General features: G+C 42.5%; 1 protein-coding gene and 1 long non-coding RNA gene across 3 annotated transcripts in view; one reads left to right on the top strand and one right to left on the bottom strand.

Moving 5' to 3' along the window:
- Positions 1-21,331, bottom strand: part of tmem266 (transmembrane protein 266) — a 274,260-nt gene that overhangs the window by 133,312 nt on the left and 119,617 nt on the right. The window lies entirely within an intron of this gene.
- LOC134446985 (uncharacterized) lies at positions 15,756-18,571 on the top strand. Of its 2 annotated transcripts, XR_010034549.1 has the most exons (5): positions 15,756-16,253; positions 17,055-17,183; positions 17,338-17,517; positions 18,015-18,101; positions 18,442-18,571. It is a non-coding gene; the product is annotated as an uncharacterized LOC134446985 (long non-coding RNA). The 2 variants fall into 2 exon arrangements; XR_010034548.1 differs by lacking the exons at positions 15,756-16,253; positions 17,055-17,183 and having other exon boundaries at positions 17,190-17,517.

The raw sequence follows: 21,331 nt of genomic DNA, 5'->3' as shown, positions 1-21,331 counted from the left end.
CAAGACCCCCTGCCAAAATGAACTGTCCCATATTTAATTCATTGACGGTTGGCAATGAATGAATGAAGTCAAGGAAATTTTGCATAGGATTATCAGTATTGCATTGCTTTCTACATATTCAACACACTTAAAACGTGATAGTACTGAACACTAATCCTCTGCTTTACGTTTTTTTTTCGCGATGATGTTACTAATGCGGCCCGCTTGAGGTCCACATGGGTTGTATGCGGCCCCCGGACCAAAATGAGTTTGACACCCCTGGTCTAGAGTCATGGGTGAGCGGTTAGGGCGTCAGACTTGCATCCCAGAGGTTGCCGGTTCGACTCCCGACCCGCCAGGTTGGTGGGGGGAGTAATCAACCAGTGCTCTCCCCCATCCTCCTCCATGACTGAGGTACCCTGAGCATGGTACCGTCCCGCCGCACTGCTCCCCATGGGGCGCCACTGAGGGCTGCCTCCTTGCACAGGTGAGGCATAAATGCAATTTCGTTGTGTGCAGTGTGCAGTGTTCACTTGTGTGCTGTGGAGTGCTGTGTCACAATGACAGTTGGAGTTTCCCAATGTCAGGATTTTTGGCAAAGATGTTCACTTCCGGAAGAAAGCATGAAAATTTGTATACAAAGGTTTTCAGGTATGCTGATTATGATAAGAAGCGGCTCCAAGCTCAAAAATCAAGGGATCACCCTCAAAATGGACAAATCCAAGATGGCCGCCAAATTAACAATTCTTCATTACTTAGGTTGCATATGTCATATAATCCTGACCTCTGCGACTAAATGTGGGTTCTTGGGATTGCTGAATTAATTTATGAGCCATTTAGCTTTGCAAAACCTAGGTACCACACTGAAAATCGAGAAATCCAAGATGGCCGACATCTCCGATGGCCAAATTTATAGTTATCCACAACTTTGGATGAATATGCACTAGAATATTGATCTTGACGACTAATTGTAGGTTTTGGTTATCGCTGAAGTCATAAGTAAGCCATTTGAGCTTCAAAATATTAAGGATTCAACTCAAAGTTGAGAAATTGAAGATGGCCGCAATTGCGATAGCTATATTTTTATACTTGTAGATCCTTTTAGTGGGGTCGTATTAGGCTCAGTCATTTCAAATTGGTGTTAAAGTTTTGTTTTCACTTCCAAGTTGAAGTTTAGGGTCTATAGAACAATTTGAGTTCGAGTGTCAAACACACAGATAACAAAATGGCCTGCGGGGGGCGCTCTAAAATATATAAACTGTTATTACTTTTGATTAGTTAAACCAAATTTAACATATGAGATATGTATGGATTCAGTATGAAGAGGAAAAACCGGTGAACTAAGTATTCGGTTGCCAGATTAACGACACACTATGTAATAAACACACTTTTAGCCAATGGACAGCTAAATCCGGGCTTTTTTAAGATAAAAGGTGGAAATGCCCTCAAAGTTGCAATGAAACATAACTTATTGTTACAAGTTATTGTAAATAAAGCCTGGGTTATCACTTCACTTGATTTGTTCAGAATATCCCTGAAGCACACAGATACTTGGGATACCTATACACAAATATGGCTGCATAAAGCCTATGTGATATTTAGCACTCAACTTGCAACTTTGAAAAAAAGCTGGTACTCATGATCCTAAATTCATAAACTCAATCAGTCCATCATTTTATTCACTACTTAAAAACGTAATATCTGGAAGAAAGTAAATCAATAATAATAATAATAATAATAATAATAATAATAATAATAATAATAATAATAATAATAATAATAATAATGATGATGATGATGATGATGATGAATACTATGGGGAACATCATTTTTTCCTGCATTCAAAAAGCAAACAGAAGACCATAGGGCTAACACTTAATAATCCACTCTACAATAACTATGACAGATGCAAAAACAGTCAGTGGTCAGTCTTAGAAATTAGTATAGTTGACCTTCACCTCTAGTTGGAATACATCTTTGGAAACTGCATCTTTGGTAGTGTAGTCCAAATCTGGGAACTGTTCATTTGTTACCAGATTGGCAGGCATTTCTGGCAAATGCAGATAACTACGCTGGTAACAAATGGACAGTTCCCAGATGACAGAGATGTCCTCATAACAGCAGATGATTGTGTCTACCATGTATGAAATAGTCCTATAGTATTATTTAGTATGCTTGCCAAAGGCCTCTGCTTGCCCCCAGCAAGCATACTAATTGTTCTCCAACAGTTTATTTAGTATGCTTGCGGGAAAGCATACTAATTGTTCATCAAGAGTTTATTATTATTCTAAATTTTTCCATTCACCTCGGCCTATGGGAATCGCCATTTATTAGTATGGCGGCTTTGAATCGTTGCAGCGTTCGAGATAGAGACACGGTTCGAGTGCCAAAACGAACGGCTCGAAAAGGGCCCAGGGTGGTGTATTTTTCGCTGGCCTACCCCCTTTCATTTGTTCACCAGACTTGTTTTTCCTCAGTTTTCTCTCTGTTTTCCCCCTCATTGAAATGAATGGTAGAATGGTCAAGATGATGTCACAAACTGTGGCAGTTAGAGTGAGAGGTGACCTGTCCTGGGGTTTTTAACTAGGTATCAACTAGGTAAAGGCATTGTCAGAGAGGTCTTGGCTCTGAATACAAACTGTGTGAAGAGACACACACACACACACACACATGCAGCCTTGTAGAACTTTAGACCTCTGCTGTCACCTGGGCAACCGTGGCCTAATATGCTGCTGTGGCCACTCTATACAGTAAGTGGCAGTGGCCTACTGGGTAGGGTGTTGGTCTGTCAGAGGGTTGCAGGTTCGAATCCCACCCTTACCTCTCCCTACCCACCCATTGCTGAAAGGCACCTGAAGCATATCCATACATGCACACACACCTCCCTCTCTGTCTCTCTCTCTCACACACACACACACACACACACACACACACACACACACACACACACACACACACACACACACACACACACACACACACACACACACACATCTCTCTCTCTCTCTCTCGCACAGACAGACACACACACACACACACTCAGACCTCTATCTCTTTCCCTCGTGTTTCTGTGTGTGTATACAACAGCTCTGTGTGTGTGTGTGTGTGTGTGCATGAGCCGCAAGCATACTAATAGCATTGTCTCTCCGGAAATGCGGTCTTATTATTATTATTATTGATTTATTTTCTTCCAGAAATATTTTTTTTTGCGATTTTATGAGTGAACAGAATATGGCTTGATTGAAAAAAAGTTGATCCTAAATTCATAAACTCAAAGTTGCAAGTTGGGTGCTAAATATCACATAGGCTTTATGCAGCCATATTTGTGTATAGCTGAACAAATCAAGTGGAATGATATCCCATGATGCGTACATTCAGATCAGTACTTTTATTCCCTGCGGGGGTATATCGCACAGGACATGCAGGACACGCTTTGTGTTTGAATGTGTTGTGTTGAACGCTTTGTGTTGAAACATGCAAGATGTAAAGGCTTATTTGAGCAGTGTTGCCAAAACAAATTCAGCAGAAGTCGCTATTGGCTCTCTGAAAAGTCGCTAGAAGTCGCCAGATGACGTTACGTATGACGTCACAGCATCACGCATGCAGCGCAAATCTCTAGAAAAGATGTGTGCACGGCTACGCAGAGCTGCAGTTCTGTTGAAAAACAAAGATTTTGTCACTTAAATGAAGAGTTTTTTCAAAGTAGCCAGATTCACCAAAAATTCGCCAGATGTGGTTTTTTTGTCACCTGGTCCAAAAGTCGCTAAATCTAGCGACAAAGTCGCCAAATTGGCAACACTGTATTTGAGTCCAGGAACATGAATACATACTTACAAATCCCTAGTACCTTAGAATAGGATACACCAAGCCTAACATAAATCATCATGCCTCGCTTTCTTAAATCAGCACAGTTCACACAAATGCGTCAATGTGATTGCTGCAATTGTTGCACCCTATATCTTTGTCATATCTTTAGTTAGAGGCTTATATTGCCTTTAAATGAAATTATTGGGCCACAAAACCTACATTTTGACACCAAGATCATGCTCATATAACAACCAGATCCAAAGTTATGGCTCAAAACAAATACAGGTTTTTGCGATGGCGGCCATCTTGGATTTCGTGTTTTTGAAGTAGATCCCTTCGTTTCCGAGCGTGGAGCCGCTTCTAATTGGAATCAGCATCCCCAAAACCCCCTATATACCAATTTTCGTGCTTTCTTCCGGAAGTGAACATCTTTTCGACATATCCTCTAGACTGCAAAAACTGAAAACAGGTCCCACAGACACAAACACCTTGTTAAGCAAAGCAATATTTCACTCACACACACACACACACACAGCAAAATGGACACATATAATAATAATAAAATGAATGTTTCAGCTTCAAATTGCTCCAGTCCACAGATACTGTCAGTGAGCTTACTAAATGGCAACACCCCCACCCCCGCCCCTTTCCCAACGCACACCAAAACGTTTCTAGTTGTTGTCTAGGCATAAACTGTATGCAGCTCGACACTGATCAAAAGAGCCCAAGATTGTCATTATGTCAGTGGGGTTTTTCTTCCTTACACTCGTCATTTTTTTCACCACAACAAAACCAAGTGACCGCTTATTATTGCTTAGGCTTCCAACAGAGGTTGATGACGTTACGTACAATACGCCTTGGAGCGTCCAAACCGCGTAGCCTCAACCATGAAGATATTGAAACATCCATCCCAATGATTAAGGGCGGAATTCTCCCACCCGCTTAAGTGAAAAAAAGCGTGCAACAGCGCCTCCGAGCTTACTCAAGTCAGTGAGTAAGCGGGGCTTACGCGTGATTTCATGAGTTGCCAAAATCAGGGTGTTTCTCATATAAATTAATCCTAAGCGTATTCTCCCGACCACGTTTGTCTTTACGCACATCAAAGGGCTGTAGTAAGGTCAAGCGCCACTATGAGACAAAATGTAATATTGCATGTGTAGCACTGACGCCCATAATCATGAAGTGCTTCGAACGGCTAGTCCTGTCACACATCAAAGCCACCCTACCCCCCACCCTGGACCCCTACCAGTTCGCATACCGAGCCAAGCGATCCACGGAGGATGCAATCTGCTCTGCCCTCCATCCAGCCCTCACCCACTTGGACAATAAAGACTCATATGTGAGAATGCTGTTCATTGACTTCAGTTCAGCATTCAATACCATAATACCACAACAACTCATCAGAAAACTGGACAAACTAGGTTTCAGCACCTCCCTCTGCAACTGGCTGCTGGACTTCCTGATGCAGAGACCACAAGCAGTACGGGTAGGGAATAACACCTCAAGCACCCTGACCCTGAGCACGGGGGCTCCGCAAGGTTGTGTTCTCAGCCCCCTGCTGTTCACGCTGCTGACACATGACTGCACAACGACCCACAGCACTAACCATCTAGTGAAGTTTGCGGATGATACAACACTGGTGGGCCTCATCACTAAGGGCGATGAGACCCACTACAGAGAAGAAGTAGACCTGCTGGCCAGATGGTGCAAAGACAACAACCTCCTGTTGAATGTCAACAAGACCAAGGAGATTGTCGTCAACTTTCAGAGGGTCCAAAAACAACTGCCACCACTGACCATCGACGGTGATGCTGTGGAGAGAGTGAGCAGCACCAAGTTCCTTGGAGTGCACATCAGCGACGACCTCTCTTGGACCACCAACACTACATCACTGGCGAAGAAGGCTCATCAGCGTCTCTACTTCTTGCGCAAACTAAAGAAGGCAAGTGCTACACCCTCCATCATGACAACATTCTACAGAGGAACCATAGAGAGCGTTGTGTCCAGCTGCATCACAGTGTGGGGAGGAAGCTGCACGGAGAAAAACAGGAAGACACTCCAGCGTGTTGTGAACACAGCGAAGAAGATCATTGGAGTACCACTCCCCTCCCTGCAGGACATTTACACCGCACGCCTCACCCGGAAAGCACTGATGATCATCAAAGACACAAGCCACCCTGCACACAAATTGTTCAGCCTCCTGCCCTCTGGAAAGAGGTACAGGCGCCTCCGTTCCCGTACCACCAGGCTCGCAAGCAGCACGATGCATCAAGCAATCAAGATACTGAACACTCAACCCACTCTCCCTTCACTGTCAGCCTCTAGTGTTTAAGTCCTAGTAGTGTCATGCGCAATTTCCATGTCTGCGACAGAATATAAAGTTTCAGGTTTTGCACACATGTTTTCAATCAATATTTGCGTTGACATCGCTTAGTAGAATTTAAGGATGCGTGGTTATCAATGGAATGCTGAATTTCTGCCCCTTCACATAATATTAATATCACGTTGCTGCTGTGTGAGACGTGGAGAGGCGCTTTCAAAAGTCAGCATATACAATGCTTGTTACTGGGGGAATTAATTATTATTATTATTAATTATTAGTATTATGTAGGCAACACGTTCCATGATGTTGATTATTTCAATCAACCTGTTGCTGCGCTCCAAAACGCCGAGCTACAGTTCCCGCACATGGGACACATCACGTTTCCATCTCATTATCTCACCTCCACTACTTGCCTTGTGCTTGTGAAATGGAGCGGGGGTTAGATTTTGAAAGGCTTTTGCAAGAGGAAATATTACCACACACCTCGCGCTTAACTTCGAAAAACAGCGCGTAGCCCAACATGGTGCTAAATGGGGGGATGAGTCTTCCCCGACTTCATCAGTTGTGGTTTCAAAGAAACTACGGAGCATGGATTTTCAGATCAACCATGTTAAAACCTTGGCAGGTCATTGAGATCCAGAACTGAACTTTAACTTTGAATTTAAAACCACGTGCCAAAAGTCCTTGTGCAAAAGCATTTCAAAATCTAACCTCAGGTCATTTTCACAAACACAAGGCGAGTAGTGGAGGTGAGATAATGAGATGGAAACGCAATGTGTACCTTTGGCGGGAACTCAGCTGAGCGTTTTGGTGCGCAACAGGTTGATTGAAATAATAAACATAATGAAATGCTTGGTTAAAAATGGAGTTTGGTGTGTTGCCTAGACAAGTCCGGAAATTAAAAACTGATTTTAAAGACAGATCATTGCCTCTTAATTACCACAGTAACACATTGTATTTGCCGACTTTTAAAAGCGCTTCTCCGCTTCTCAGTACAGTAACGTGACATTAATATCATTGGAAATAGGTGGATCTCAGCTGTCCGTCAGCATATGACACTTACGGTACCCATCCATTTGTCAGTTTGCTGCAAGCCGTACCAACGCATTCAATTCATTTTCAATGAAATGCGGCATATCGTCGTTACTGGACTCGCAATGCATGTTGGGATTCCGGCACGGCGAGCGTGGGTCCGGTGGCACGTCAAAAAGTTGAGCTCTCCTGAAAGTTATGCAAATTAGCAGCGGCTGACGGACTGCGTTACCCAATGACTGTTGATTACATGAAGATGTCCCATGATACCTGTGGTCATCACGAAGGTGCATTTCCCTCGGTAAAAGTAGATTTTTGACATCTATCGAACTTTTGGATGTACAAAATATAGACTACAAGCATGTATGTTGCATGTGCTTATGATGCCTGGGTTCAAATGATTATGTTCGATTTCGACCACAAGCATAACAACACGAGGCCAAGCTGTGTGTGAAAAAAGAGTTCGGTAAGAGCATTTTGAACTGTAATTTAGGGGCAGTTGGTTTGCTATATCGATAAAAACGGCTAGAAATGTAGATTGATATACTTCCTGTATATAACTCCCGGGCCACGCGAGCTGTAGTAGCAGTGCGTCGACACTGGGACATCCAGTACGTCGAGCTGCGATAACGTAACGCTATAATGGATCTCTAGCCTTATACGCATGCTGAAGAACGAACAAGGAAATCGATCGTCATGAAAAAAACGAAGACTTTATATTCAGTCGCAGACATGGGAATTAATTCGGAATGCATGGACATGCAACCCCAAGCCACGATTTAAACACGCAGCTGATGCCAAAGACATGCTCTGATATGTAGGCCTACCTTTTTACGTTTAGCTATAATGAGAATCAGGAAATATTTTGTGTCGTACAAAAACCGATAGGACAACCTGTAGCCTACTTCAGTAGGTCGTGGCTTTGTATGTCGGGCATCAGTTCAGAAAGTTTAATAGGCTTCATCACATATGCACAAGTTCCAATAAATCGCAAAAGGTTAGGAGTTGCAATAATAAGCATTTACTTAACGTGGTTACAACATAATAAAAATGGTGAAGGTTCTTTTTGAATAGGCATACTTTGGGTGGCTGTTTGGACGACAGGAACGCCAGTCTTTAGTCTGATGTGCCTTGTCAATTTGTGCATGGTGCAACGAGGTGTTTTTGGTTTTGGTTACCGTCCGTGGGCACAACATGATGATCCTCAAACTGATTAATTAATTAATTGCTTTTGTTTGGAAGTTCATCGATATGAAAACATGCTCTGGGCAGCTGGTCATATTTTGTCACAGTTAATATGTGCGTCTTGCATTCGGCTCATTCCTCGCTTTGTCATCTGGCTCAGTGTGCTGTTTCTGTTCTGTTAACTCTGTTTCGTTCTTCTCATTCCTCGCCCAAGAGGTATACAGCACGCTCGTTCAGAATCGGCGTGGCCACCACGGCCGCTAAGCGGGGTCTGTCCCCTACTGCGATCAAGGCGCTGGGCCGTTGGTCGTCTGGCGCATACGCTTCCTGCATCCTACATCTGGCGTTGCGCATGCATGGTAGGCTAGCAGACGAGGCACAGTTGAAAAATCATCGGTAAAAGAGTGCATCTTTAGCCGAAGTCTAATTGCGTTTAACTTCTGCGCCTCACCAAGTTACATTCAGCATTCATATCGGCACCGTCATAGTATGATTTCGCCGTGCGCAAAAGTTAACCCGACATCAGCAACCTCAGGTTGTCAGCGTTTATGTTATTGATTTGAAAGTTGTAGCCTAATTACTGCCAGCAGTCAGTCGATTAGTTTCTAGTCGCTGCAACACCAAAATAATAGCGACAGATGAGGATGGAGAGTGACCGATAGAGTTCTATGCTACTCCATGCTCTGGACAGAGAGGGAAGGAGGGGCATTTCAGACAAACGCCTGCTTGCCTAATTCATTTGAAGTACCAAGTTTTGTTTCTTGTAGGCCCATGTAGACTATCCTAATTTGAGTTCCTAATATTTCAGTTTCAGTTCAATCTTAAATAGTCTAGTTTAATAATTGTATGCAATAATGATGATACTCTAATCTTAAATAGCCTAGTAGGCCTAATTGTATGCAAAAACCCCTCTCCTCTACAATTTGTTTCATTAGTTATGGGCATGCTTTATAACTTAGTGTGTTAAGTAGGCCTAGATTGGCAAACAGGCCCATTTCTATTTTGAAAGATAGATATAGGCCTATTACACAGGTTACAGTTGCCTACATATGCAAATTATGATTATGATTGGTCTACTTCATCGTAGATATAGATAGTCTGTTAATAAAAAGAAGATTCCATTTCTTTCTGTGGTAGTCTGTTATATATGACAATTACGGTGTAATCAGTGATTCGGTAATCTGAATTTTTCAAATTAATTGTTGCTTTTGAAATGGCTTTTGAATTCATATTTGGATTACACGCGCTATGTGATTAATCGCGATTAAGCTACAAAGTACATGACATTTTCAAAAACAGGTCTGACAAAGAACGTTGAGTGTAGTATCACTCAGCCAGCAATAAAGAAAAACATAGTTTTTTTCAGTTGTCTGAAGAAGGTTTTCAACCGGATTCTTCTAATCTTGAGGACAGTCCTTTTCGTGATGACATTGTATGAATAATGTTGGATTTGAAACAGGAGTGGGGTGGTCTGGTGATGATGCTGCTTGGGATGATATGGAGTATGTTGTGTTTGACCCATTGACATCTATATACTGTCAATGGCTTGACCGTATTGCAGGCAGCAGACAGATTGCATAGAATGTACTCTAGCATCCCTTAAGGCTGAGAGCAGGGCACTTTCAGTGGAGTTACCACTTCTTAGTCAAACTATTTTGCGCGGTTTTCAGTGAAGAAACAGGCGAAGGTATCCACAATCAGATTCCTAGCACATTATAAGGCATTTTTAAGCACTTTTGTGTCTTTATTGATTATAGGACAGTCAAGAGCGTGACAGGAAGAGAGTGGGAGAGAGAGATAGGGCAGGGCTGGCAAAGGACCCAGGCCGGACTCAAACCCGGGTCGCTATGAGCATACGAGCCCATATATAATGTGGGGGGCTTAAAACGCTGCTCCACAGTGCCCCCCCCCCCCCCCCCCCCCCCATTGGTAACCCATTTTAGCAATGACTATGATGTTAGAGTCACACCCATAAGGCCCAATCAGATTTTAAGTGAGTACACTTGTCATCATCCCTTTCCAATGGGAGGGCACTGAAACGTAGAGTAGAAAGTAACAAGAAACATTGAGAAAGTAGCAGAAACATTCTTTTACCAGCAGAGTGGCAGGTGAGTGACAGTGACAGGCATTGGAATGCAGTTTGGTGAAAAATTGCAGAATCTATTTCCTTCAGTTGGGCTTTTACCATGTCAACGTTTAAGCTACAAAGTACATGACATTTTCAAAAACAGGTCTGACAAAGAACGTTGAGTGTAGTATCACTCTAGCCTGGTCCTGACCATCCCAAAATATCCCAGCATTATAGGAGGAGGGATGCTGGACGTCTGGACAAGCTAGTGAGGAAAGCAGGCTCTGTTGTTGGTACAGAACTGGAGGCTCTTAGTACCACAGCTGAAAAGAGGACATTGGGCAGATTGGACTCTATAATGGACAATGACCATCACCCCTTGCACTCAGTCTTTGCCAACCAGCGACAGATTCCTCGCCATTCCCTGCAAGACTGACAGGCTGCGTAAGTCCTTTGTCCCCAGGGCCATCCAGCTATTTAACTCAACAACTCAGAACAACACAATGAAAGAGATTGTTATTGGTGACTGGACCGCATAACCCTGGACCCCCCCCCCCCCCCCCCCCTAAACTACCAGCAAAGATACCAGTGTGCTGTGATTCATCCTTCATTTACTTACAATGTAGGACCGTTTGTCTGAACACCAGCGCAAATACTACCGGTCAACATTGCTCCCAGAAGACAGGTACCAGACGTAGTGCAGAGCCAAGTGTCTTGGCAGAAGTATGTAGGATCGCGCGAGGCTAGTTTCACTCAGCCAGCAATAAAGAAAAACATATATAATGGTGGTTGTAGTAACCGAGTGTGTAGTGTACATTCATTCAATCCACACAGAGACATGTCACTTGTTTGGTCATTCTTTTTACCGAAGAAGATGGCCCGGCAAAACCACAGGACAAACTGGGACGTCCCACAGTAACTAGCCCCAGTGGGGCAGCCCGAATATAACATAAGTTCCTACCATACCTGTCAACTTTGAGCTCCCAAAATCTGGGGAAATTCCCATATTTTAAGCTAAAATCCGGGAAATTTTCTTAAGGGCAAATTCTGGCAGTTAAGGGGATGACAGAGACGGATCGGACCGTCCTTTTCACAACAGCGCGCGTGCAAAGACAGTACTGTATAAAATCCCTCAGCATACGTTTTACAGTGTAGAGAAACAATGAAATGTGCGCAATGAGTTTCTTCTTGTTGTTTTGTCGCACAAGTTGTCTGTTCGTGCAAAACTTCGTGCTTGAACAGGTTGTGATTAGGTTAATCGCATGATTCGCTGTTCCGAGGCTGTTAAATGCGTTGCAGGAACTGCCGGTTTCTGAGGAAAAGAGTGGACGCACAAGCGCTACTGAGCTCGAGGATGACAGCTCGTATTTTTAAAGAACTTCAATTCTTGGCATCATATCCGGCATACAATCTTCTGGCAGGTAGCTTGATAAGCAAGACCCTCTGTATCTCTCTTCAAGAGGGGGTGTGGCTCGTCGGACAGAGCCGTGGGTATAATTACTGGATTGACTGTGTTTTCTGATCATGTGAAAAATCCGGGATATTTCCCGGGAAAAAATCAAATCGGGAAATTAGTCAAAATTAGGGAGTTTCCCGGGAAATTAGGGATGGTTGACAGGTATGGTTCCTACCCCAATATTTCCCAATATATAACACTTCTCCCTCGTAGTGAAGCCGTTCATGCATCACATTATGCGTATAGCCCCATGGGCTCCTCCCTGATTATATTTCACGTGTTCTTATCATATATACACTACCCCCTGATTATATTTCACGTATTCTTATCAAAACATGCAACTTTCCGATCACCCAGGATCTTCATCGGGGATATAGGTGAGAGAGAGAGAGAGAGAGAGAGAGAGATTCCATGCTTAACCTAACTACCCCATAACTCGGCCCTAAGTGTAATGTAATGTTTTGCCTTTTGTATGAATAGGCACAGGTCAAGACACCAGTCTGTCTAATTGACTGACACCTTTTGGTGTCCTGCATGGACGGGTGTAGAATAAGGTAATCTGATAAGTTATAGGCAACAGCTTCTTCCTGTTACCCATATGCCTGATTAAGATCCAGGGTGATCGAAATATTGCTTGTTTTAACCAGGGCTTTGAACCGTTATTTTTTTCCAAACGGTTCGTTCCGAACAGAAACAGAATTATTTCGTTTCCGGTTATGTGTTCCACCAATAAATTGACGTTCCCGAACCGGTTAGAACAAAAAAATATTGTTCCCGGAACGGTTAATTTCGTTCCTGTCAGCTGATTACTCCCCATAGGCCTAAGTGACATTAATTAACCAAGAAAGACAGAAGTGCAAATGGGTCAGCCTACATTCCAAACTGTTTATTCAAGCGGATGAAAAGAATATCCTTCCAAATTTTGTCATTCAGGGACAACCTAAGCAGAGAAGCGGAGAATAAACCTCAATGATGAAAATGCGCGCTCCACGCTGACTTGGGTCATGGGGAGTGCTAAGACGGACATTAAAAGTTTGTGCATATTTGAAGCGGCCATGGATGCTGCCCAATAACGAAGAATATTCTCAGTGCGCTTTGAACACACTTCTCTGCAATTTCTAACAATGATGCTATGGAATCTCTGCCCTTTTGTATGACAGTGTTATTTAAGATGTGGAGTGGAGACTTTGTATTCCACAGCTCTCTCTCCATTCAGTCAGAGAATGTCTGATGTCACACAGGACATGAACCTCAGCCGTCATGGTAACGTGCGCAGGAAAATAATTACTTTTTTTTTTAGTTTGAGGAACGGTATTAACCGGTTACCATTATTTTTAAATAAGTGTTCCCGTTCCAGAACATAAAAAATAATAAAGTTTCCGGTTTCGTTTCTGTTCCCTGTAAAATACAAAAAGTTCCCGGTTTTCGTTTTCGTTCCTTGAACCGGTTCAAAGCCCTGGTTTTAATTAATACAGTTTATTTTTGGAGCATATCCAGCAGTGTGCAGACTTAAGTAGCACAGCTGTCAGTTGTGTGCACAAGTAACATCAGCCTATCTGAAAAAAAAAAAGATTTTGCTACATTTGTTAAGCAGGCCTAACGTCAGAAGGGCAATCATTTTCCAAATAGTAGAGTAGTAGGGTAGACTAGTAGAGTATCATTTATTGATCCCAGGGGGAAATTAAGGTGTTAAGTAGCATACACACATACATAAACAAAGACATTGCCCACAAGACGTAACACACATATTACACATAAAATAGTCATCGTATATAGCTCACTGTTACATACATTTGCCAAGGCATCTCTCTCTCTCACACACACACACACACACACACACACACACACACACACACACACACACACACACACACACACACACACACACACACACACACACACACACACACACACACACACACACACACACACACACACACACACACACACCAAAATATAAAGTGTAAAGTGTCCACAGTGTTCACATGTGCCTTAGCTAATTGCCACATAGAAGCCAAGACAAGTGGCCATAAAGTGTCCAGGAGTGTCCATAGTCTCTCTGCCTAGTACAATGTCCATTGGATTCCTTGGAAAAAGAGATTTTAAGTGAGTACACTTGTCATCATCCCTTTACAATGGGAGGGCACTGAAACATAGAGTAGAAAGTAACGAGAAACATCGAGAAAGTAGCAGAGTGGCAGGTGAGTGACAGTGACAGGCATTGGAATGCAGTTTGATGAAAAATTGCAGAATCTATTTCCTTCAGTTGGGCTTTCCCCATGTCTCTTGCTGTCAACGTTTGAGTTACAAAGTACATGGCATTTCCACAAACAGGTCTGACAAAGAACGTTGAGTGTAGTATCACTCAGCCAGCAATAAAGAAAAACATATACAGTGGTGCTCATATGTTTACATACCCCAGCAGAATATACGCTTTCTTGGCGATTTCTCACAAAATATGAAGGATTACACAAAACCTTTTTTTCACTCATTGCTAGTGACTGGCTTAAGACATTCATTAGCAAGAGTGTTTACTCTTTCAAAAGCATGATCACAGCCCAAACTACCCAAATGACCCTGTTCAAAAGTTTACATACCCTAGTTTCTGATGCTGGATATGGCCCTGTTTAACATCTCTAAATTGTTTGTGGTAGTTGTGGATAAGGCTCTTCATTTTCTCAGATGACAAAACAGCACATTCTTCCTGGCAGAATGGTTGTTTCCTATAATATCTTTGGGTGTCTTGCTGGAACCTCACATTTGAGGTTTCCCCTGAGTGGCTCAATGATGTTGAGATCAGGAGAGTGAGATGGTGGCTCAAAAACCTTCATTTTATTCTTTCTGAAGCTAATGACGGGTTGATTATTAAGTTGGCTAAGGAACACTGCATATGATATAATTTTGAAAATCAACATGGGTCTGAGTGGGATTCGAACTCACAACCTCCATATCTGTAATCCAGCACATTTGCCATTGATACTAAATGACATACATGGCATTTTAAGTTGGCTAAGGAACACTGCATATGATATAATTTTGAAAATCAACATGTGTCCGAGTGGGATTCGAACTCCCAACCTCCATATCTCTAATTCAGCACATTTGACATTGATACTAAATGACATACATGGGATTTTAAGTTGGCTAAGGAACACTGCATATGATATAATTTTGAAAATCAACATGTGTCCGAGTGGGATTCGAACTCCCAACCTCCATATCTCTAATCCAGCACATTTGCCATTGATACTAAATGACATACATGGCATTTTAAGTTGGCTAAGGAACACTGCATATGATATAATTTTGAAAATCAACATGTGTCCGAGTGGTATTCGAACTCCCAACCTCCATATCTCTAATCCAGCAGCATTCCCATTGAGTCAAGCAGCTGGCTGTCTTAAACATTCCAGCTAGACAATTGTAGAGGCCGCTTCACAGCTGCCTCTTCTCGAGCGGATAAAAACTTGGATTCAACGCGCGTCGTAAAAAAATAGAGATCTATTTGCCACTCTTTTCAACTTATCTTAAATGTACAACGGACTAAAAAGGGGTCAAACTTAAAGCTCTATTTCGGAGGTTCTACAAAACACAGTTGAAAGATTGTTTGCCTGCCAGGCCATCTGAGTCAGGTGCTTTTATGAAAACGTCATGTCATAGCCAATTAGGCACGTCACTTCCAACAACCCAAACAGAGCGGCTCAAGCAAGACAATCCAACAACAAAATAATAATAATTACCAAATTAGATTTCATAGACGTAAATACCATCATTCATAACCAAAATATATAAATAATAACTCAGAAGTTCATCAAACACAAAAAAGGCAAAATGGCTCTAACAACAATATCACATTGAATCAATGATACAGTAAGTAAGGGGATAAGGTACGTTCTACTCTGTTGTGATGCAACGGCGGGGGGCGGGACATCGCCATGTTGGCGGCGGAAGTAGGGAGTAGAGTGCCTTTTTCCATGCTTCTCTATGTGCGACTTAAAGCAATGTACCTCCGAAGCAATTCATGCCATGCATGCTCTATTTCTTTCAAACGATAGTTTCCCGTCCCTTTCAAACCACCCTGGTATTTTTTTTGGACTGACCCCTTGTTTTAGAGTGCTATTAAAATAGTTTAAATGACCAATGAGTGCTGTTATCTGCGTTGATTGACAGTTGACATTCTTTAGAATTATTTTTTTGATTGACAGGGCGTCGTCAAGGAGACGTTCGACTCAGTCAGTCCCGCGCCGGTGTCGTGCGCCAGGAAGTCCCTCCAGGGAAGTCCTTACTTTGAACAACTTCATCACTTTGATGGATTATTTCATTGATTCACTTTCCCCATACTTTGGTCTTGTTGTGCCTTTGGATATACTAATCCGTATTATCTCGGAAGCTCTGCAGTTTTGGTAAGTAAAATGTAAGAAAAGTACAAGTATGAGCTCTCAATATGTGGCTGTTAAAAATGACAAAATGACTGAGGTGTACGATATGCTAGCTGTTATTAGCTCTTGTTTCCTCAATATGTAAATAGAGCTCTAGCTGTGTTTGGTCTGTCGATTTGTTAAGCAACTTAATTCTAAGTTGAATGTCATTCGTATTCTGACCAAAGCGTGTATGTTTTTGGCGTGCATCCGGTGTGTAGACACCCTCCCTCCGTAATCTGTAAATAACTCATCGTACTCAACACAACGTCATCCTGGTGCAAATATATTGCTTTCTGTAGCTAGCATGCATGGTCGTGTGTGTGATTTCACCAGCTTCTAGCGGTTGACTCGGAGGAGAGCTAAACGTAGTCCGAGAACAATATAAACAATTTGTTTACCGCATTTCGAGCACACAGACAACCCAGAATTTCCCCTGGCACCACTCAACTACAGGCCTGTTCAAACAAGAATTCACAACGAGACGTTGTCTGTTGTTTACATACTGTAGTTCTCTAGGCAATGCAAGGACCGTCTGTCCTTGCATTGCCCAGCAGCTAAGACATTCAATGCTATAGCACTTTAGGGCTTTTGAGTAAAAATTCGCCTCATTAGAACCAGTTCTATAAGGACTGATGGGACATCGGATGTCATACGATGCTCTGTCTAGTCAGTTTTGCTGTTTCACTAAAAACATTGCGATCAATGCCACGTCGTCTAAATGGAAGCGGCTGGATGTATTGCGTTGTGTCGTTTGATAAGGTGTGTATCCTGCTTGTTTTTCAGAGCACTTAAGGCGTCGGTGTGACTCTCTTCGCTCAGCATCCAAACCGTGCCACCTCCACCAACAGCCAGAAGATCATCTCGGCATCACAGCTGTCGATGGGGCATTGCGTTATCACTACCACAGCAACGGTTAGTAATGTGTCAAACATAGCCTATACCTCTACTAGTGGTATGACACTGTCAAATGTTGCATGTGAAGTGAAATGCCTTGCCATTAGCCTATATATTCCTGGGAACATTGTGTGTGCCTCATTTGACTTATCTGTAGCTTATTATGTTATAGAGGTGCCATTCCAGTGAGATTTCCACAAAGAAAAGTGTCAAGATAAAAACAGATGCACCATGGACCCTTTCCACCTCAACACCAGTCCAACAAAGGCCGGGTAAAACTTCCAGGTTAGAGGAGGAAGAGGATAGCATCACAACACCAGCTGACCCCTTGATATCTGGCATTTGGAGAAAGGTGAGTGTCTTGAGCTGATCAATATGTTTATAAACAGAATGTTTGGATGCATATAGCCCTACCAGTAACTTGCTTTGTGTGTCGTCTGATCAGTGTTCAGCAAGTTACTGAAAAGCTGCAATACATTACCGATTACACGTAACTGACATTTTAAAATAATCCCTCACATCATAATATTACTAAATGTATGTAGGCCATTACACTGATTTTGCATTACTTCAGTTACTTTAGCCAAAATAATTGCCAAAATATGGATTTGGTGATTTACAAAAGTAATGCATTACATTGTGGTTTCCAAACTTTTTTCCATGTGCACCCCTTTGTTCATTTCAATGTGGTTTGTGCAACCCCTAAGTGATGGTCCTCTTGAGGTAGGCCACGCACCCCCAGGGGTGCTCACACCCCAGTTTGGGAAACCTGGCCGTAATTAATTACTTTTGTAATGTGTTACCCCCAACACTGCGTTTGATTTGGTGCATATTGTGTTTGTCTTTCAGAGCACATCACAGTCGTCTGTGTGACACCCCCTCGCTGCACGCCAGCACCCAAACCAAGCCACCTCCACCACCGGTCAGATCATATCGGTATGCACAGCAGTCTGAGGGGACATTATGTACATATCAATATATCAAAAACATACCTAGACTTGTGGTGTGAGACATGTTATGTGCTTGGGAAGTGAGGTGCACTACTGCTGTTCTAAGCCTTAGCTCTCTGCATGGCTAAGGGATGGTACGGTCATTGGCACTCGATGTCACATACGCTGCCTACCCTTGGCCTACATATTCGTGAGAACTTTGTGTGTGCCTTATTTGGTTGCTGAAAATCAAGTCTGCACACTAAGCTCCCATTTCACTTATTTAGTGTGATGGTATGATTCTAACATTAATTATTTTGCTATTGGATTTGTGTTTATTGTTACAGCTGAAGATGTGTACAGTACGCTCCTGCCTGCATCCTACCACCACAAGTTCACCCCAGAGGATCTGCTGTCGACAACCATTGTGATATCGTTGCAATTATGAAACACACTTAATAAATGCTAATACATCACATCACACACATTTTGTTTCTGAATTGTTTTTCAATATTGGTAACACACTGTTGTTACAACATCTGTTTAGGTCAGGTGGGGAACCATGTCAAACCATGTTTACGCCCCCTCGGGCCATCTTATCCTCTCCCCAATATAATTTTAATGTTGTACAGCTTCACGTGAAATATGACATATTTTGTAAAGGCATCTTAGAAATTACATCAGCAATATAATTAAGTTATATTCTAGGTACCAAGAGAAGGTGGGGTCTGTTGTAAAGCTGGCCACCTTCAATATAGGCCAAAAAAGCTGGGGGAAATCCTGTTTTGTGTTCATAGTACGGCCCTTGGAGGACTTACATGGTTGTTGAAGGACTTTGAAGTGGCCCCTCAAATGAAAAAGGTACCCTACCCCTGGCTTAGACGAATGGCCAGACAAATGTTAAGAATTGAAGTAATGCATTTCTTAGAAGTGGGAAAGAACGTCCACATAATGATTTGCACGTTTAGAAAGCACACATGTGAGAAGACACTAAAGTCAAGATTTCACTTTAATCTGAATTTCAAGTACTCAAAATACCAGATGGTGTAATGGTCATACTGTATTACCTGTGCTTTACTAACTGAAAGGTTTTGGGTTGCCCACCGTTTACTTAAGTAATATGATTTAAGAATGAGAAGGGTTTTTTTTATTCTGAATTTTCTCGAAAACTGGGGGGAGGGGGGTCATGACTGCTTGACTGCAATCTTCACTCTGGATGACTGCTTGACGATGAGGAGCCTTTCTTCAACTTCCATGGTTTGTGCCTGTCAAACGGAAAGGTTTAATTAATTGTTTTGCACGTTATTTGTAGAGGGATTTATACACATCAGCTGTGGGTAAATATGCTAAATGTCCGTATAGGGGGTTAACTTGGTGTGTCAGACAAACATTCCTAATAATATTTAACGTCAATGGTCGCAGATGTTAAAATATTCAACGTGAAACTGAACATCCAAGGGCTCTCGCCTGCACAACTTCAATGATGCTACTGAGATAGGGCCTACATTGCAGACTTAGATAATAGTTTTCGGCCAAATAATACGAAGACCCCAAATGGCATGGGCTATATGCACTTTCCGTGTACAGTTAAGTTTGCAACTGTACAATGCCGTTACAAGGTGCTGAAGTTAAGTAAGTTAGATCTAATGCCATTTGGCTGGCTCAGGTTAGCCGCTAAGCTAAATAATATTACCGTATGATGGTTTCATAAGCCTCTCAAGATTTCGTTGGCCCTAGTACCATTTCATAAATATCATATTGGTATTCTCCACACTTACCGATCTCCAGTTGTATTTCAACTTGCGTTGGTGGTTTTGTGACAATCAAGGTTTTCGGTGTTGACTATTTCCACAGCTGAGAACTTGTTTTAATATCTTGAGACGCCATGACATATTTTCATCTCTGACGATGCGGCAGCATCGGGTGGGAGGGCGGGACATATGACTTGACAAGTAGGTGTTTTCGGATTGGCTGGCGCTGTCAGCGATGTCGACCTATCGGTGATGTAGCTCAACGTTGCCAGGGTGATTATTTCACTTCCGTATTTTGGAGGCGGAAGTAAATCTGCCGCGGTTGCATCAAAACCGTTGAATGGAGTTCTATGGAACCACCTTCTCCCCTTATGTAGACCTCCTTGGATTGAATTGAAGAGCTGAACAATAGACTTCTAGAATGGTAGTTGCAGGTGCTCGTTAAGAACAGAATGTTGAGAGAAAGTGACCGTTGAGATGGAACCCTTTATTGGATGCACCTGTTCTGATTGACTGTATGGCAGTTAATATGGTTCTCTAAGGCAGAGGGCAGAATCCAAAACAGTTTCTAGGGCTTAAGATGATCGTTGTAAAAAAAACTAAAAGGAATTGGCACGTGTCCTGCTCACAGATCATATGTTTGATCTCTCTAACAGTCTTTGAATGAAGTTTATAGGTTAAACGGTTCAGTCACAAATGGACCTCTTGTGGGACATGCACTGACCTCTTGAAAAAGGCACTTCAGGCTGCAATGGGAAAAGCCCATGTTAAATCCCTGTCATTTTTACACACCTGCCATTTAAAAAGTAATGGGAGTTGGGAGATAAAACTTTGACAATTTGGAGACATCCCATAGAGCTCGCTAACAACGCGTCAACTAAACTTCTAGGTGAAAGTGTTGATGTTTTATGACCTAAAAAGCCTACACTCTAATCTCTAGAGTGGCGGAACCTTGGTTCATGAAGGTTCTACCATTGTTTTCAAAAACGGGAAGACGTCAAGAGACACGGACACGCTATATCACTAGAAATGATCTCCAAGCCGAGCCGGTCGTGTCTCTATCTCGAAAGGCCTAGGAGGAGATCCATTTTCTATTTTTACTGCCCTGCAGAAGAAAGCAACAAAGCAAGCAAGCAAGCATAAACAGACTGAATGATTACTAAAATCGGGCCTTGCTCTGCAAGCCTGCTTAACAATGCCATATGGCCATAAGGAAGTCCTGACAAGGTTTTATTTATCGTGTTGCACAAGCAGGTAAGCCAATAGAAGATGCATAATTCAGAGAAGTAAGAGAAAATGTATGCAAAGAACATGGAGTCATCTGGCTGGAAGAACAGGTATAGCTGAGAACCATCAGCACAGCAGTGACATGTTAAACCATATGAGTGGATCACATGGCCCAGCGAGGTGGTGTACCTGGCAAACAGAAAGGGCCCTATCAGGGACCCTTGGGGCACCCCTTTTGAGAGGTTGTGAGTTGAGGAAT

The sequence above is a fragment of the Engraulis encrasicolus genome, chromosome 4, assembly GCF_034702125.1.
Source record: "Engraulis encrasicolus isolate BLACKSEA-1 chromosome 4, IST_EnEncr_1.0, whole genome shotgun sequence".
NCBI classification, from domain to species: domain Eukaryota; kingdom Metazoa; phylum Chordata; class Actinopteri; order Clupeiformes; family Engraulidae; genus Engraulis; species Engraulis encrasicolus.
This window is presented reverse-complemented; position numbering and strand designations above follow the sequence as displayed.